General features: G+C 35.5%; 1 pseudogene; it reads left to right on the top strand.

The window, feature by feature from the left end:
- Positions 1-204: 204 nt before the first annotated feature.
- On the top strand, positions 205-14,791 carry LOC100031932 (FUN14 domain-containing protein 1-like; annotated as a pseudogene).
- Positions 14,792-15,023: the final 232 nt, after the last annotated feature.

Genomic DNA, 15,023 nt, shown 5'->3' with positions numbered 1-15,023 from the left:
CAACAACTTTGTGAGGTAGATGCAATTATTATTCTGATTTTATAGATAAGGGAAAAAAGAGATTGAGAGGCTAAGTGGCTTATCTGGTTAACAATATCTCAGTCAGGATTTGAACACAAATTTCCTAAATTTCAGCCCACCATTCTTTTATTATGCCCCTTAGCTCTCTAACATATTTGTATGCTAAGGGTAGCCTCCGGGATCATGAGTAAATCCAAAGGGAAAATTCATAATTCAGGTACTCTGGCAAGCCTGCAAGAAACAGATTCAGGAGTAAGGGCAGCTTTTCAGCATGCTCCAAATCAAAAATTTCTGTAAGTTTCCATGACCACAATTTATGTTATGGTTTCATTGTGCTTTCTTCTAAATACCCTTAGAATCGGTAGTTTCCTTCAAAGTTCAACTCAAACATTACCTTTACATGAAGCCTTTTCTGATCACAAATGCTAGTGCTTCTCCCTCCCACTTAAAAAATACTTTGCATTTATTGTGATAAGCACACACACACACACACACACACACACATTGATTCCCTCTATAGAAGGAAAGCTCCTTGAAGCAGCAATATTTTTTCTTAGGTTGCTAAGATTTAGCAGAGTGGCTAGCACATAGTAGGGACTTTAAAAATTCTTGTTGATTTATTAGTAGATTGATTAGATAACTCCTGAGGTCCTTCCTATCTCTAAATCTATTATCTTATTGTACAATTACCAGAATTGATCAGTGTTCAGAATTGAGCAGTATTCCCAGAATCTGCTACAAAACCAAGTTTCTGAGAATTTTCCTTCAAGTTTTGGTAACAAAAAAGTACATAAACAAAATCTACTAGATTATAAACTTCCTAAGAGTAGAGTCTATGCCTGATGTCTTTCTATCTCAAATCAACAATAACATTAGGCATTACAAAGTAGCAGGATGCTAAGCAGTCAAGATACAAAGAAAGACATTTTCTAATAGGAGAAACAACATTCAATCATGTACAAACAAAATATAAAGAGAGTAAGCTGAATTTCAGACAGAACTCATTAGCATTAAGGAGAATTAGGAAAGTATTTCTAGACAAATTATGATTTTTAACTGAGACCTCAAGGAAGCTAAAAGACAAAAATGAGAAAAGAGAATATTCCAAGGATAGGGGAACAGACGATGTAAATATTTGGAGTTGGGAGACCATCTTTTTCATGGAACATCAAAGCTAATGTCACTGGACTATAGCATACAGGGAGGGAAGTAAAGTAAAAGAAGGAACAGCTAAGTGGTACTGTGGATAGATTCATCTTCCTGAATTCAAATCTGCCTCAGATACATAGTAGATATATAACCCTGTGCAAGTCACTTAATCCTGATTACCTCAGTTCCTCATCTATATAATGAGCTAGTGAAGGAAATGCAAACCACTATGCTAATTTTGTCAGAATAAAGTCATAATGTTTGGGGAGTCAAAATTATGGGATGCATAATATTTGTGGATTCAAGTTGTCATAATTTGCAATTTGAATTGTCAAATTGTAGGAGTCAAAATATTTGGGAAATCAAAACTTCAGAATACGGGATGAATGATATTTGGGGAGTTGAGTCAAAATTTGGAAGTCAAAATATTTGGAGAATCAAATTCAACTGTCAACAATAGAGTTAAATTTGGAAAGTCAAAGTATTTCAGGAGTCAAATCATCAAAAAATGGGATGAATGGTATTTGGGGAATCAAGTTACCAATTTATAAATCAAAATTCAACTCAAAATTTTGAAGTCAAATTGTCAAAATCAGTGGATCAAAATATATGGAGAGTTAAACTGTCCAAATATCTTGAGAATCAAGTTGTCAAATTTGGGAGTCAAAATATTTGGAGAGTTAAATTGTCAAAATATAGGATTCAAATTGTCAAAAATTTTGGCAGTCAAAAGTTCACATTGATAGAGGGGGTAATAGAAACAAAAGATATATCTCTGGAAGTGGAAAGAATTACAATGATTGGGCTTATATAATGGTCACAGGCCCATATTATCCTTTCACTTAAGCCACAAGGTAATTTTTCTTAAATCATCTTTAGCATAAGAAATATCAAATCAAAGAATGATTAAAAAAAAAAGAATTAGGGTGCATGGTTTCTGTTGAGTCAAATTAGTCAGTTTCTTAGCCAAAGGGAATGAATCAGATGGTCCATTCTGGGTTTTCAGAATAAAGAATTTTGTTAGATATTTCCTAGATTCAAGAAGAAGAGAAAGCTTAGACTTACTTACTAAGCCTACCTTCGTGGGATGCCTTACAAGAATTATTAATAAAAGTACTTGTTTTATATATATATATATATATACATATATACACATATATATCACATATATAGTAATTATAGCTGAATAATATTGCAGGTTAAAGTTTGCCAATTTCTATACATCAGTTATCTAATTTAATTTTTACAGATGTGTGCGTAAGTAGTCATTGCAGCATAACTAGGAATTGCCAGAGACAATATTTGAACCAAGTTCTATCCTGTAATGCCAGCTAACTCCCAGAATCTATGCTGGAATTTGGGTGAGTAGTAATGATTAATAGGAAACAACAAATCAACATGCAAGGAGACTAACTAATCCAAATGGAATGCCTAGATTGGGAATTAAAAGGACAACCCCAAAATCCATGAGGTTCCAGATCCAGAAGATAGGCAGGGGGAATATGACACAAAGGCAGACATGGCCAAAAACAAGAGAAAGTCAGGTGACAATGAATAGGGCAAGGTCACAGCAAAAGCATGGAGAGAGAAGTATAATGGATAATGAATATCCATTTCATGCAAAGAACTAGTCCAAAAAAAGTTTCATTTTATGGCTAATGGTTTGTTGGACTGTAGCTGTGGGCTCCAACAAGAATGGGCTGAACTATCCTTGGGCACAGTCAATTCACCTTTACCTTACTTAATCTAATGGAGGTTGTAAAAAGAACTATAGACTAATTGAATGTGTTACAGTATTTAAGATTATGTAATTTCATGATAATGGATAGTCTCCCAACTAATGAAGATATTGTGCCACAGTTTCATGAGGAAATGAAGATACCTGTCCTATTAAATGTAGTTCATGCAGCTCTAAAAATATCTAAATAACCACTAATTGAATTCTGTGGAGCACTTGGATTCCCTTCAGGGTTCAGAGGATTGTGGAAACCCACTCTAATACTATTGGCTCAAGATACTATTCCAGTGTGGTTTTTTTCCAATATCAAACTCCAGTGATTAGACATCCCAGTTTTCACTTAACCAATTACTAACCATTAAAATTGACAAATGGACATTTGCTGCAAAGATGGAACAAATTTATATGGAACAAAATTTCTAAGTATCTCGTCCCAAGAGAGTGGAGCTATCATCTTGTCCTATCTATTATTTCGGTTCTTAGAAATTAAGTTTGTATTTTAAGCAATTTCTTTTTTTCTTGTTCCTATTTTAAAATTATTTTTCTATTTATCTATTCTTCTATTGTTTATATATTTCATTTTCTTTCCCTCCCCTCTAACTTCCCCACTCCCAGATCCAATAAGCACTTCCACTGGGTTATACAAATATTATCACTTATGCCTATTTCCATATTATTCATTTTCACAATAGAGCAATTGTTTAAAACCAAAACCCCAAATCATATATCCATATAAACAAATTAAAGCTCATTTGTTTTTCTTCTGTGTTTCTACTCCCACAGTCCTTTCTCTCCATGTGCAAAGCAGTCTTTCTCATAAGTCCCTTTGGACTGTCTTGTAATAGTAAAGCCCATTACATTGTATTGTTCCACAATGTTTCACTTTCTGTGTATAATGTTCTCTTGGTCCTGCTCATCTCATTTGGCATCAGTTCCTGCATGTTCTTACAGTACAGATAGAAATCCTCTAGTTCATCATTCCTTACAGCACAATTGATGGAACACCATCAACATCAATGCCGCAATTTGTTAAGCCATTCCCCCTTAATTTTCCAATTTTTGCCACCACAAAGAGTGTGGCTATTAATAGAAGTAGTATTGTTGGAGGTATGCATTCTTTTGAAGTCCTTTGAGCATAGTTCCAAAATGCCTTCCAGAATGGTTGGATCAATTCACAACTCCACCACCAAAGCATTAGTGTCCCAATTTTCCCACCATCCCTCCAACAATTATTTTCTTTTACTGGGCCAATGAGGTGGTACCTCAGTGTTGAATATATTTGCATTTCTCTAATTATGAGAGATTTAGAACACTTTTCATGTGCTTGTTGACAGTTTTGATTTTTTTATCTGAAAACTGCCTATTCATATCCCTTGACTAGGTCAATTTGTCAATTAGGGAGTGGCTTGATTTTTTGTACAATTGACTTAGCTACTTATAAATTTGAGAAATTAGAACTTTGTCAAAGGTTTTTGTTATGAATTCCCCCCTCCCCATCTGTTGCTTCCCATCTAATTTTGGTTGCACTAGTTTTGTTTGTACAAAACCTTTTTAATTTAATGTAATCAAAATTATTCATTTTACATTTTGTAATGTTCTCTGTCTCTTTCTTGGTCTTAAATTATTTTCTTTCCCATAGATCTGACAGGTATACTATTCTATGCTGACCTAATTTACTTATAATGCCCTTCTTTATATTAAAGTCATTTACCCATTCTGAATTTATCTTGGTGTAGGGTGTGAGATTTTGATCTAAACCTAATCTCTCCTATACTGTTTTCCAATTTTCCTAGCAGTGTTTGTCAAATAGTGGGTTCTTGTCCCAAAAGCTTGGGTTTATCAAACACTAGCTGGCTGAGGTCATTTACCCCAAGTTTATTCCATCGATCCACCCTTCTATCTCTTAGCCAGGACCATATTGTTTTGATGATCACTTTATAGTACAGTTTAAGATCTGGTATTACGATGCCTCCATCCTTCACATTTTTTTCCATTGGTTCCCCTGATATGCTTGATCTTTTGTTCTTCCAAATGAACTTTGTTATATTTTTTTCTAATTCAATAAAAAAAGTTTCTTGTTGGTTTGATAGGTATGGCATTAAATAAGTAAATTAATTTGGGTAAGATTGTCATTTTTATTATATTAGCTTGTCCTACAGAGGAGCAATTAATGTTTTTCCAATGGTTTAGATCTATGAAAAGTGTTTTGTAGTTGTGTTCATATAATTCCTGGGTTTGTCTTGGCAAATAGATTCCTAAATATTTTATATTATCTAGGGTGATCTTAAATGGAATTTCTCTTTCTAACTCTTGCTGCTGAGTTTTGTGAAAATATTTGAAAATGCTAATGATTTATGTGGCTTTATTTTGTATCCTGCAACTCTGCTAAAGTTGTTGATTATTTCCACTAGCTTTTTAGTTGATTTTCCTAGTATTCCCTAAGTATACCATCATATCATCTACAAAGAGCAACAGTTTGTCTCCTTGTTGCCTACTTTAATACTTTCAATTTCTTTTTCTTCTCTAATTTCTACTGCTAGCATTTCTAGTACAATATTAATTAATAGAGATGATAATGGACATTCTTGCTTCAGTCCTGATCTTACTGGGAATGCTTCTAACTTATCCCAATTGCAGATGATGCTTGCCGATGATTTTAAATATACATTGTGTATTATTATTTTTAGTAAAAGCCCATCTATTCCCATACTTTCCAGTGTTTTCAATAGGAATGGGTGTTGTATTTTGTCAAAGGCTTTTTCTGCATCTATTCAGATAATCATGTGATTTCTGTTGGTTTGATTATTGATATGGTCAATTATATGGATGATTTTCCTAATGTTATACCATCCTTGCACTTCTGGTATAAATGTTACCTGGTCTTAGTGAAAAATCTTAGTGATATCTTACTTGGCTTTTGAAGTCTTTTCCAGAATCTGTGTGCAATCCATATTTTTCTTTTGGACTTTGCAAGTTTCCTTTGCTTTCACTTCCCACTTCTGTGTCTGTATCTTGCTCTTTGTTTCCATAAAAATTCTTTATAGTTAAGTGCTTTTTTTGTTTCCTCATTTTTCCTATCTAATTATAGGTAGGCTCTGTTTTTTTTTTGGAAAGTTGGGGTACTCTCTTAAACTTCAATCCTTCCTTGATGCTATTCTCAGCTTATTTTCTGGGCTTTTACCAGTTTCAGTTCCTGGAGGATGATGTGATGGCCTGAAGGCTGAGAGCTCTGAGAGCCCTGTCCCTGTGCTGATTCAATTAACCCTTGAGATCCTGAAAACTCAAAGACTTGCCTTAGGCTTCCTTGTGAGTTTTTGGTCTTACTTTAATCTTAATCAGGTCAGTAACTACTTAAAATATAGCCTCCAGCTTAGGTGTAAGTTTTTGGTCTTACTTATTCTTAGTAGGCACAACATTGACTTCCCTGTCCTGGAGCTCTGTCCTGAGCTTTAGGAAAAAATATGGGGGAGTGGAGGGTTGCCCTTAGTACTATCAACCACTTCAAACTGTGAACTATGTCCTCATCCTAAGCCCACACTGTTATTCCTGGCTTCACTCTGGGCCCACATAGATCAGCTCACTTTAGACCAAACTGCCCTGGCATGGGACTCTGGATTTCTCCACAGGTTTGAAACCTTAAGGGGTATGGGTTGCCTTGACCACTATTTACCTGGGCAGGATTTCAGGATCTGAATGTTGGCTTGAACTTAGGTTCTAAACCTAAGGATAGTAGATGTGGTATGGGGTATGTGGCTTGCTCTTGTCTTGCTCCTCACTCCTTGCTATAGACTCTTGCTGGCTCTGCTCCCCTCTCAACCCAGTGCCCCAGATGCCTACCTTTTGGGTTTTTCATTTCTTGAAAGTTGTTTCACTCTGTCTCCTTGTTGGTTCTTTCACTTCTGTATTTGTTTTGTGGTGATATTTTAATATTGGTTGGAAAGTATTCTCATTGTGACTTGGAGGTACTCTGGTTTACTCTGCCATCTTAGCTCCCCCCCTGGAAGTCTTCCTTAAGCAGTTTCTAAGAAGCATTTGCTCGACTAGCCAATATGACAGCAAAGGAAAGTAAAAAATGCTGGATGGGATATGGCAAATTGGAACACTAATACATTGCTGGTGGAGTTGTCAATTGGTCCAACCATTCTGGAGGGAATTTGGAATTATACCCAAAGGGCTTTAAAAGATTGCCTGACCTTTGATTCAGCCATACCACATGCTCACATAGCATCTCTTTGTATTACAAAGAGATAATAAGGAAAAATACTTGTACAAAAATGTTTATAGCCACGTTCTTTGTGGTGGCAATTGAACAAATTGTGTTATCTGATGGCGATGGAATATTATTGTGCTGAAAGGAATGATGAACTGGAGGATTTCTATGTGAATTGGAAATACTTCCAGGAATTGATGCAGAGCAAAAGGAGCAGAACCAGGAGAACATCGTACACAGAGACTGATACCGTGTGGCAGAATTGAATGATCCAGGATAATCCAGGAATTTATGAGAAATAGCACTATCCACATGCAGAAAAAGAACTGTGGGAGCAAAAACACAGAAGAAAAACATGATTGATCATGTGGTTCATTGGGGATATGATTAGGGTTTTGATGTTAAAAGGTCACTATATAAATAATATGGAAATATGTTTTGAACAATGATACATGTATAACCTAGTGGAATTGCTTGTCAACTCCAGGAGAGGGGTGGGTAGAGGGATGGGGAAAATCATGCATCATATAGCCATGGGAAAATATTCTAAATAAATAAATTTTAAAAAATAAAAAGCATTTGCTCTCTTCAAAAGTATAACCAAAGGGCAGGGTTTCCACTTTATTTATTAAGTCTTTGTGTTTTCCTGACACAACTTCCTACAGCTTCCCGGACAACAGCTTCCTGATGAAGAGACATGGAATGTCCTAGGCTTCTGTAATGCAGGACTCTCATACTTGGTGGATTCCTGAGAGCACCAGAGTTGCCATACCTTGATAACTTATTGACCAGAAACATTTTAAGATAGAGACAGAGGGACTGTGTCGAGGGAATCAAAGAGCTATTGTATGTTTGTTATATATTCTCATTGTTAGGATAAAGTAAACTTTTTTCCTCTGTTAAATATTTAGTATTGAGTGTCTCATTTTGTCCCAGCATCAAATATAAATGAAAATGATTGGCCACAGCTACACCAAAAGATTAATCCACCACTGAGTTTTGTTAGCAGCAGGGAGAGCTGGGATCAGCTAGAAAACAACAACCTTAGAATTATAGTCTAAAACAACAGGAGATAAATTTGTTAATTTTTCTCTAGTGGATTCTGAAACTAGAGTGTCTCATCATGAAAATTACACGTGGAGAATCTTTCTAAAAGGTTCCTGAAAATTCAAAGGACCCAATTTTATTAGTGACCCAGAGTTATGTAGCCACAAGTTGACATCTATTAACATTTACACAGGGAAATTTACTACACAAAGGAAACAAGAACAAAAGTCACAGAGCATTCCAACCCCCTAAACCAAGGGGAAACACTCTTCCATCTATCACATTTATCCCTGGGACAAGTGAGATCAAACTTAAAACTTCTACAAGATACTTAATGAATTGCATTGCTGTTGCTGTTACTTCTTCAGGGCTGATATTCGTCTATGTTGGGTCAAACAGGTCCCTTGAGCTCTCACTCCTCAGTATCTCAGCTGGATGAAAAATCTGTCATGACTCTAGCTCCTCAACCCCTGATGGCTCATCTTTCTAATCTTTCAATGCTCACAATATCCGCCATTATATAAGGCTTCCCCATCCAGGGTCTAGAATCAGGAATGCATATAGACAACAAATCTCAAAGTGCAGTGAGAGGTGATTAATATATACAAATCCAAAGATTTAAGGTTCCTCATTGTATGGGTCTTCAAAAGGCCAGTGCTTCCACTCTTAGAAATAAGTATTTTCACAAGTTATGGTCTGGGACTGCTATACTGCTCCTTCCCAACATGTCTACAAAGTATAGCTCCTTTCAAACCTTGACTAGATCTAAAAGAATAAGTTCTCCATCAGTGCAGGTTATAACTGTCCACAACTTCTCATGTGACTGTAGCTCATGTCTTCACAGTATTTATCCAGTGCTCTGGAAGTGTGTGATCTGGGTCTTTGAATATTTTTCTTTTGTATCAATGCCATTTTTCAATAGTATCAATTGAAATCAAAGCAGTATTCAGTCTATTCACCTTCTCTCATTTCATGAACAACCCAATCCCTTTTCTAATCATACATTTACTTGGTGATGCCATTTTTGGCCAGATTTTTGTGTCCTTTTCACCATACTTCCTATATGTAAAAAACTAACATACAATAGGAGACACTTTTGGGACATAGTTACCTAGCATATCAAAGAAATTGCTGTTAGAAATGGGAGATTTCTTTGGTTTACCAAGGAATGAGAATCATTCCATAGAATATGGAGGACTAAAAGAGATTTTTTTTAATCTCTCAATCCAAGAAGGCATGTTTTGATTGTTCTCGTAGGACATAGGAAAGAATCAATAATAAATAATAATCTTCAAATTACTCTATATCTTAGGCTTAATATATTCTGAGGCTTTAGGTGCTTCCAAGTTATTAGAAAATTTGCTTTTACAGAAACAAAAGTAATATTAGCATCAATCATCACCCCCATGGCTCATTTAAACTCATTTCAGTACTTGCAATTAGAAGCACTATTTTTTCAGCATTTCCATGTAGAATTGAGTAAAAACAATATGTTCTTTATTCCAATATCATACACAAATTCTTCATATGTATGAAAAAAATCTTAGTTCTCAGCAATCATTGCACACTGTACTAGCAGAAAATTAATCTCTGCTAATATAAAAATTAGTGTAATTCAAATATAACTGTCATTTAAAAAGTAAAATAAAGCAGAGACTTTCAAAGAAGCTGCCAAATTTGTGGGATTAGAGATCATTAAAATAATTCTCCAAAGAGAAAAATCCAAAAACAAGAGCATAATGTAAAAGTGAAATTATATTAAAAACTAATGTACTGTAACATCTCTGATAGTGAGAGAAAAATGAAACAGATGAATATCTGCTGCATAATTTTGTCAATAAATCTAAAATATTAAGAAATGATCAAGAGAGGTTATTTCAATTATTTTCATTTATCATGAACATTATTTGGCCCATCTGTTATAGAATTAATATGAAAAATTTGCTCAAGATTTATTTAAATTGAGAAAATATGGTGTACCAGTACCTCACTATAATATTGAGCCTCAAAAATGGCAGATTGAAAAATTACAGGAAGAATTATACTATATATTGCAGATAGTGATTGTTTAATATATATTTGTTGAATGAATGGGGATTTATTTTTAATGCTGCTTCATTTCTATTTTTAGATAATGTTCTGTATAATTTTCTAATTGTGGCTTAGTCTGGTTCAAGCCTTTTTCCTCATTACTTTGTTCTTGTCAATCCAAGGAATGCGCTTACATTTTCTACCCCAAAGCAGCTTCTAAAATTGCAATTGGTTGAAATTGAGAATGTAAGCCCCATCTTGGCAAGACAAATACGTCTGGGGTAGACATCAGGGCAATGTCTTTGGGTCCTCCTTTGAAATTAATTGAACAAGGTCTCTCTTAACCAGACATAACCTGATTTCTTCATCTTGACACTGGAATTCTAAGAGGAGACGTGATTTTCCACCATAATCAAGGAGTTATGGAGGAATTATAAATTATTAAGCCCTCCTCTTCATAGGTATCCACTAATTAGTGACATCTTAGGGAGGGCTGAATAACAATATTTCAAAATTATATTTAATTACTCAAGATGCTGAATGCCTTTGTCTTTGATTATGAGGAGAGATCAATGACCAATTAATTTACTTGTTATTGCTAGTCTGGTAAACAAAATTAATTTTCTTACTCAGAACCCAGGCTCTCAGAATGTTTAATTGTCACAGAATGGATGAATGGTACAGTATAGTATAGGTGATACAAATAGTTTTTGTATGCTGGGCACTTGAGACCTAAGCAAAACTGGAAAAAGGAGGTTTGTTTCTGATTCTTTCCAACCTACCTAACCTACTTTCTGTAACTCTTTCCAATCTCTTAAAATTCTCTCCCCCTGAACACTAGGCATACAGTACTTTATTCTATCTATGACTTGTCTCTGAAAAACCCCTAACTATACTACTCCACCCAAGACCTATCTTTCCCATGAGTAGGGAGGAGGAACAGAAAGAGGAACAACAACAACAACAACAACAACAACACTACTACTACTACTACTACTACTACTACTACTACTACTACTACTACTACTACTACTACTACTACTACTACTACTACTAAACAATAATAGTAGTAACAACAATGATAACAATATAAACATATATTTCTTCAATTGGGATGACACGCTACCCCCCTGCCTTTCTCTACCATGCAGTAGAAGTCACTTCATCAAAAAAGTTCATGCTACTCTTGGACTTCACATAGTTAAAGCTCCCTCTATCCTTGTGACCTCTCCCTTGGATTGAATGATTCCTCTCAGGTACTCAATTTTTAAGAAACTACCCAGGCTAATCATATCTTTCTTCATTCCTCTCTAGGCTATACTACTGACTCTGAACTTTCTTTACTAGGTTTTCTCAGTGGATGCCTTCATCATCCTCCACCCTCTCCTCACCCTCAGCTTTTCAGTTTTCTTTTCTGTCTTGTCTCTTGTCTTTCTGCACTTAGCACAATATCAAGCACATAGTAAAGGCTTAATAAATGCTTGCTGATTTTATTTGACTAATATTTCTATTGTACTCTATGGTTTGCAAAACATTTTACATACATTATCTCACTTGGCAGAAAGTTTTCAAATTGAATTATTGAATAGACTTGTCTTTGTCAGGGAATGTTTGTACTTTGAAAGGAATTTTCTAAAACAACTCGATTTGTAAGAATCATAGACTCTGAATAAACAGTTGAACATTTCACTTGCAGCCCAGCTCTCCTTGCCTGGGACAAGAGATTCTAAGTTCATAGAAACCCAAGTATGATTCTGAAGGCACTTGATCCTAAAAGTCAAGTTCTCTGGCTCATTATTGACCCTATCTGGATTCCTCCAGGAAAGTTCCTAAAAGAAAGCATTTGTATAGCTCATGTCTAGGGGCTCCTCAAAAGTACAAAATAGGATTACCATCCACAAAGATACTTACTGCACAATACATAATGATTTTGCTTATTTCTTCTACCACAGAAATTATATCAGATGTAAAGGACTCAAGAGAACTCATACAGAAACATAAAACACTCAAATAGCCTATTAAGCTCATTATACTCTCCTTTAGTCTGGACACTCTTTCTCCTCCAAACTATGATCCTAAATACTACCTACATCTTCCACCTTGCTTGTGTTTTCCACCCACTTCCTCCAGTTACTTGTCTTTTCCTTTCTCTTTAAAGGGTAGCAATATAAAGTTCGTTCTGATAAATCGGAACAAGATTGTAACTATCTTTAAATGTTAGACAGAAGTCTGCATTTTATCCTAAACACAATAAAGGTTGTTGAAATTCCACCATCACTGCTTTAGGATATACATATATATGAGTGTGTGTGTGTGTGTGTGTGTATACACACATATGCATTTTTTTCACTTGACCAAAATTCCTCTGTCTTTCTCTCAAATCTCTGAATTCACTCTCACACTTCTTTCAAAACTCTCTAAATCACTACTCCCCATGAAAGGCTGAATCTCTCTCATATTCAACTAATTCTCATTCGGGATGCTGGTCTACCAAACTTAAATATTCCCTCAGTCCCTCAAATCCTTTTAGCTTATTCTACTACATTATTAGCTCTTGGTCTACACTCCTTACTTCACCAAAGCAAGACAAGTTTCCAAACTGTATGAACCACAAGAGACCAAAGGTTCTTTCAGATGATCTTGAATAAGCCCACAGAAAGGTTAGACAATAGTTTTCAATTTCATGCCTCTGCAGCCTTAGATGCAAAGTCATCCCTCCTTTCCTGGAATCTTCTACTTCTGACCTCTGTATAGTGTATGTGAATTTCAGGAAATCATCTGGCAGTTTCTCATAATTTCCTTGATTTTGATTAGAATAGAGTCGTTAGGCCAATTCAATATGTTTGTGTAATAACAGGACCAAAGGACAATCATTAATAGGTTTATATATGCTTAAAGAGTAGTCTCGAATGCAGTTCTCCAAGGATTTGGCCCAAGGTGTTGCTTTTTTTCATCTAGGACTTGTTGGAAGGCATAGTCAGCATCCTTATCAAATTTGCAGATGACACAAATCCAGGAATAAATATACTCGATAATGAACTGATGTATTAAATAATGATTACTCAAAAGGAGCTTAACAAGCCCAAATGAAAGGCAAACTTGAAATTTAAGAGTAGTAAATGTAAAACGCTATACTTAGGCTCAAAATATCAAGCATATACATAAGAATTAAAAAGATTTTCTAGGCAATGTTCCACATGAAGGAATTCCAGGGTTTTAGAGAACTGTAAACCCTAGTCAGTATATGTTTTGAGTATTGCGTTCAATTCTAGCAGCCACATTTTAGAAAGGACATGGATAAGCTGTAGCATGTCCAGAAAAAGGCAATTCTGAAGTACTAGAAACCTACTTGAGAACAGGTTGAAAGAACTAGGAATGTTTAGTTCAGAGAAGAGAATAAGATCCTGCTGAATATCTTTCAGTATCTGTTATGTGGAACAGGGAATAGAGCTGTTCTGCCTGGCCCCCAGAAGGTGGAAGCAAAAGCAATATTTGGAAATTGGAAAGATTTAGGCATTTGGTAAAGAAACATTTCCTAACAAACAGAACTGTCTTCAAGTGGAAAAGGCTACTTTAGGAAAGAGTAGGATCCTTTTGAAGGACGATCACTGAAGAGGATAAAATTCAAATAGATTCAGTGGTTAAAAGACAATTTATCAGTTATACTGGAAAAGATATATAAGGCTAAAGTTTAAGTATTTTTCCTTGTAATGGACTAACTCAACCCCAAATTATATCTGTATCTATAAATAACATCCCACACTCACACATGCACAAGTACACATATATGCATATTTACCTAAATATACATATATATGCATATATATGTGAATGTTGTCTATGTTTATGTGTGTGTGTGTGTAATTTACCAGGAGTGGAGACTTGAAAAAAATGGCATAAGGATCTAGATGCACTATATACACATATATATATGTTATATATGCAATAGAATTATAGGGAATTTCCACCAATTCCACCCAGTCAGCCTATGATTTGAAATTACAGAGAGGTGTTCTAGGGGAAGGGATAATGTCTGGGCTAGAGTGGTGGGGAGAGTGACTCTCTAAACAGAGATCCAAGGGGTGTGGGGTAGGGGTCTTTTTGACAATAGGTCACTGGTGGGATCATGGCGACCAGGAACCCCCATCCCAAAAACATGACAGTGATGATGGCTCTTATGAAGTACTAGATTTAACAGAGTATGCAAGAAGACACCACTGGTGGAACCATGTTTTTGGCCACAGCTCTGGACCTATTGTAGAGAAATATTCTGTAGCTACTCAGATTATAATGGGTTGGAGTTACTGGATGGTGTGCAGGAATTTTGTTCCATAAAGTTGAAAAACTTGCAGCAACTGCAGTGGGTGATGGCTTTCTTCTCCTGCAGATTGTCAGTCACAGTGGCTATGTGAAAGTTGACTGGAAGGGAGTTAAACAAAAATGTAAACAAAGCAAAAAGCCAAATTAAAAGAAGAGCAAATAAAGCTGCACCTGAAATCAGTACCATAATTGAAGAGTCAACCAAATTCATCAAACAAAAAATAATGGTGTCCAGTGGATCTGTGGGACGCTTCTTGCTAGGCCTTACATTGTAAGGAAGAGAATTTTGCTGTCTTGATGGATTAAAAATAAAAATATTGGTGACTGTATGCCTCCTTGCAAAGTATTACAGGTCACCAGATTCTTCTGGGCAAGAAGACTAGTTGGACAATACTGAAACTTAAACTTTGGGATTTTGCCTTCTGAAGCTTGGCAAACTAGGATTTGCTAAAAATAATAATAGTAATAATAAACTATGTGGTATATTTATACCACTTTTCTGGACAA

Source organism: Monodelphis domestica, chromosome 2 (assembly GCF_027887165.1).
Source record: "Monodelphis domestica isolate mMonDom1 chromosome 2, mMonDom1.pri, whole genome shotgun sequence".
In the NCBI taxonomy this organism is placed as follows: Eukaryota; Metazoa; Chordata; class Mammalia; order Didelphimorphia; family Didelphidae; genus Monodelphis; species Monodelphis domestica.
Note: the sequence above shows the minus strand (reverse complement) of the source record. Positions and strands in the feature narration are given on the sequence as shown.